The sequence below is a fragment of the Heloderma suspectum genome, chromosome 1 (assembly GCF_057233095.1).
Source record: "Heloderma suspectum isolate Gila_16-S chromosome 1, 16-S_ref, whole genome shotgun sequence".
In the NCBI taxonomy this organism is placed as follows: Eukaryota; Metazoa; Chordata; class Lepidosauria; order Squamata; family Helodermatidae; genus Heloderma; species Heloderma suspectum.
This window is the reverse complement of record NC_139458.1, coordinates 216,877,315-216,882,701: the sequence shown is the minus strand read 5'-3', so window position 1 is coordinate 216,882,701 and position 5,387 is coordinate 216,877,315. Positions and strand designations below refer to the sequence as shown.

Genomic DNA, 5,387 nt, shown 5'->3' with positions numbered 1-5,387 from the left:
ACCAATTCCCAAGGTATATGAAGGAGGAATAAACCAAAGACCTAAAATATATTTTTTTTAAAAAAATCACACATGAAAAGTCAGACTTCCAAAAGGACACAATTTAATTAACATAACGGGCCCACTGACAGGTGTTAGGTATTTTGCACTCTTGGGAACCTGACTGCAAATCTCACCTTGCAAAACTGGGGTCTTAATTAACTCCTGCCCTGTAGCACATAATAAACGATTAGCAAGCAGGGCGGGGGCAAGCTCCATGAGTAATCCAGCAGGACATGGAGCAACTTTCCATATTTAACCGTGCTGTGACAATTCCAAAAGTAACATTTCGCTTCTTTAAAATCATTTCCCCTGTTTTCAACTTTAAAAACAACAACAATTTGAAATTGATAATTGTACAGCATTTTCTAATATACAAAAAGAAATGGCCATCAATCAGAGATAACAGCATTTGTATTTCTGAATCAACCCACCACTAGGGGTGTACGAAACCCCACTTACCTGTGTCTGCGGGGGGTCTGCCGGGGGGGAGGCGATCCATTCCTCCCCCCCGGAATCCCCCCCATCCGGCTCTGCTCCATGGTGAGTCCACAGAGCCGCTGGCCGGGGCCACCTGCCGCAGCCTGACTTCTGGCCGCGGCCAGGCAGCTGCTGCAAATGGCGTCCCATGTAGGGGACACCATTTGCGTCCCTGCTTTTCCGTGATAGGCTACGTAAGCCTATCATGGCAAAAAGGGAGGCACGCAAATGGCATAGAGGATGCCGTTTGCATCCTTCCCTTTGACCGGGATAGGCTACGTAAATCTTTACGTAGTCTATCACGGCCAAAGGGAGGCACACAAATGGCATAGCGGACACCATTGGCATGCCTCCCTTTGGCTGTGGTAGACTACGTAAAAATTTATGTAGCCTATCACGGCCAAAGGGAAGAACGCAAATGGCGTCCTCTATGCCATTTGCATGCCTCCCTTTTTGCCGTGATAGGCTACATAAATCTTTACGTAGCCTATCACAGCCAAAGGGAGGCATGCCAATGGCGTCCGCTACACAGGACGCCATTCGTGGCCACAGCCCAGACAGCGGCCAGCAGCAGCCAGATCCGGACCCGCCAGAGGCAGGTAGGATCCGGTCCACACAGACTTCACAAGGTGGCAGGGGGGATTGCTCCATTCCGCCACAGACTCTGGGGGGCCAGATTCCAAAGAATCCAGCCTCACTGGAGTCCGTGGCGGAATTCTCCGCCATCCCTACCCACCACATACACACTTCGATAACAGGACTGTGAAAGGCAGAGATCTGAGAGCTTGGGGAGCTGCTCTTTGTCAGCTGCTGGGCTGAAGGGCTCCATATATCATAGCCCTTTATATAATAATGTTGTTGACTCATGTATCCTTTTAAAGTTGGATAGTTGAAAGTGATTTGCCCAGGCCACTCAGCCAGCAATCCGAGGCCATAGTCACTGCTACAACCTTGGCAGGGGGGCTCCCGTATCCAATCTCTCTCCCACCCCCTTGCAGTCCCCATGGAAAAAAGCATGCCTGCTCCTTTCCAAGGTCTGAAAGGGGTGTGCCAATGGCTGGGGAGGTCAAAGTGAAGGAGACAGGAGAGGCCAGGATATGAAGAATCCTATGACCTCTCCAGCCCCAGCTCTGCCCCCAGGAGCACGCCTCCTTTAGACAGGCTCAGAGACCTGGCTAGGGTAAAAACAGAACAGCAGAAGCACAGGGAGGCAAAAATTCCCCCCATCACTCCTCCTGCTCTACCAGCAGTAGCCCAGCAGGGCATTGGATCCACAGAAGCCTCCAAGTTTAGAGGGTACCATCTAACGAGGGTGAAACCCATAGGAAACCAGTTTCTAGTTCTGAAGAAAGGAAGTAACATCAACCATTTTTAGGCTGAGCATCATTTGACAAACTTTAAAGATACAATACTGCAGTAGTACTACACCTTCACTCTAGGACAAACTTGGCAATTTGAGATCCAGACCAGCTTTCTATTTAAGTCCTCAGTAGGGATGTCAGAGAATTGTGCCACAGATCTCGGTGAGGCCGAATGCCAGTGCATTCGGCTCCCCAAAATCTGTGGTGGAAAGAAGCCCCCGCCCCCCACCCCACGAAAGGCGCGCAAAACAGAGCACTTATCTGCTGCCATCCGTGCTGACTTGCGAATGGCGGCCGCACTTTGGCCGCCATTCACTTCCTCATCATAGCTGTGATAGGCTACATAAATAATTACGTAGCCTATCACGGCTAATGCAGGGACGCCATTTGCATCCCTGCAGAGGCCGTGATAGGCTACGTAAGTATTTACGTAGCCTATCAAGGCAAGCTATAAAAAAAAAACAGCGTACACAAATGGCGGCGGCTATGGTGGCCGCCATTTGTGTTCCCTTTTTTTCACTGTTTTAGCCTATGTAAATATTTACGTAAGCTATTACAGCGAAAAAAAGGGGAACACAAATAGCGTAGTGGGTACTATTTGCATTCCCCTTTTTTTCATCATAATAGCTTACGTAAATATTTACGTAGGCTAAAACAGCGAAAAAAAGGGAACGCAAATGGCGGCCGCCGTAGCCGCTGCCATTTGCGTGTGCTGTTTTTTTTTTTTCCTGCAGGTTGTCCAGCAGCCGGATGTCTGGCTGCAAGCGGCCCCAGCCGGTGGCTCTGCGAAATCTCTGCAGAGCGGAGCCGGCTGGATTAGGATTTCGGGGGGAGGTGTGGAGCGCCTCCCCCCCACCGCGAATCAGCCCATCGAAAAGGTAAGTGACTTTCATACATCCCTAGTCCTCATTGACAAATAGTTTAATCCATTTCCCACTGATGGTTTTTGGTATTCCAAATAAATATGGGTTTATTTAAAATGAATAAAATCTTGTTTGGGGAAAATGCTAGGTCAAGAAAATAAAGTAAAGTAATGTGCAGTGTATTCAAAAGATAAACTCATAAAACTCATACAAATATGCATTTAATGCACATCAAATAGATAAATGTGAATTAGTATTATTAACACTAATATTAATGTTATTTATTGTTAATAAATAAATAGCATCTGAAAAGCACTTGTTTACATTAAAGAGGTAAGGTATTTTGACTATTAGATTATTTCAGAAAGAATGAAACTAGATTCAGATTAGGGATGCTTGAGGGATCCAGTAACTGGGGATGTAAGAACTCACCCGAACACTCACCGAAGCAGCACCCCTGCTTGCACCCCCACGGACCCATGCTCGGGCCACCCATGAGCTCGGCGAGTTCCCCGGGCTCATCATGATCCCGTTCGGTGAGCACCCGCCATTTTCACGCCTTTGATTTCTACGTAAAATGGGAAGTTAAAAAAATGTGCATATTTAAATATGCGCAGTTTGGAGCTGGGAAAGCTAAATAAGTGCAATATTAGAGTTATAGTCCCTCTAATATTGAGCACGGTGGTGCGAGCCTGTAATCCAGCTACTCGGGAGGCTGAGGCCGGCAGATCACTTGAGCTCAGGAGTTCTGGGCTGCAGTGGGCTATGCCAATCGGGTTTCCGCACTAAGTTCAGCATCAATATGGTGATCCCCGGGGAGCCGGGGGCCATCAGGTTGCCTCAGGAGGGGTGAACCGGCCCAGGTCGGAGACAGAGCAGGTCAAAACTCCCATGCCAATCAGTAGTGGGACAGCGCCTGTAAATAGCCACTGCAGCATAGCCTGAGCAAGACAGTGAGACCCGGGCTCTAAAAAAGAAAGAAAGAAAGAAATCAAAGGCACGAAAATGCTGCATGATCACTGAACAGGAGCGCGGTGAGTCCTGGAGAGCGTGAGTGGGCACGAGCGGGGGGCGAACAAGGAGCGCAGTCTGGGGGTCGCAAGCGGGGGGAGCCTGACAAATTCCCAAACCCAGTCAGGTGCCCGCAACATCCCTACCAGTAACTGTTCAGATCTGGACTAATGTGTGGATCGGAACTTACAACACAGTCCTATGCTTGTTACTCAAAAATAAGCCCCACTGAGTACAATGGGACTTACTCCCTGATAAGTAAGTATAGGATGGCAGGCTTAGTTACCCCCTGGTTTCCACAATTGTTGAATGTAGGGGTGTACGAACCCCACTCACCAGTCTGCCTGGGGGTCTGCAGCGGGGGGGGAGGCAATCCGTTCCTCCCCCCCCGGAATCCTCCCCAGCCAGCTCTGCTCCACGGCGAGTCCGCAGAGCCGCCGACCAGGTCCGCCCACAGCCGGACTTCTGCCCGCTGCCAGTCTGCGGACACAAATGGCCTCCTGCATAGTGGATACTATTTGTGCCCCTGCTCTTTGCCAAGATAGGCTATGTAAATCATGAAAAGGGCAAGGATGCAAATGGCGTCCGCTATGCCAGACACCATTTGCGTCCGCAGACCGGCAGCAGACGGCTGCGGACTCACCGGACAGCCCCGGCCTCAGCCGGCAGCAGGTAGGGTCCATCCAGGCGAACTTCATGGGGTAACAGATGGGGGTTGTTCCATTCTGCCACGGACTCCGGGGGAGTCCATGGCGGAACTCTCCACCATCCCTAGACTTGAATGTTCTGATATAGTTCTCAGGACTAAAACATATCAAAATACATTTAAAAATGAGTATTTTGACAGCAACTTAGAAATGTGTATTTTCAGAGAAAGTATGTTTAGGAACACATAGTTTGGAGGAAAATATGTTCAGAAATACATATTGAAATGCAAATGTGCTGATTTTTTTTAAGATTGCAGATTAATGCAGACACAGGATAAACAAGACTTATAGTTGAACACATGTGAGAGTGACACAGACTGGAAATATATGGTTCACCCATTTCTGATTCAGATATATTCACCAAAAGAAATAGAAAGGACTATAAAGGAAATGTGTGGGTTTTTAAAATGCTCCTCCAAGACTTTGGTCTGATGGCTGTTGATGTCAGTGGAAGGTGGCAGCTTTGCATTACGCTTATTCCTTTCCAGGTCACCTTTATGCCTGACAGAAACCAACTGATATTTCAGATAGAATATGCTGATGATTATTACTAGAAGTTTTTTTTAATGCCCTCATCACATTATATGTACCTGGCTTTTTATTAGCCTCATATTATGGATTAACCAGATGTGATCGATATCAGGACTCTGAATTCTACACAGTATGACATGTTTTTAAAAGTGGCTAAATATATAGCTACCCCAACGGCTGTTTATTACAGCATGTCAAGTTTCATCTTTGCCTGAGATACACTACTTTAAAAAAATATTGGGGCAGAGTAACGCTACTTTTAAAGAAAAGCAACTGGATGACAAAAACATAGTTTAAGGGCAGCTCCTTCCAAGGTAGTGACATCAAAAAACAAAAATGAGCAAAGATCCACAGATGCTGGAAATAATTCTCCTTGCACTAAACTTTTTTAGCAC

General features: G+C 47.5%; 1 non-coding gene across 1 annotated transcript; it reads left to right on the top strand.

The window, feature by feature from the left end:
- The first annotated feature begins 3,414 nt into the window (after nt 1–3,414).
- Nucleotides 3,415–3,713, top strand: LOC146358760 (signal recognition particle RNA). The gene has a single exon (XR_014787046.1).
- Nucleotides 3,714–5,387: the final 1,674 nt, after the last annotated feature.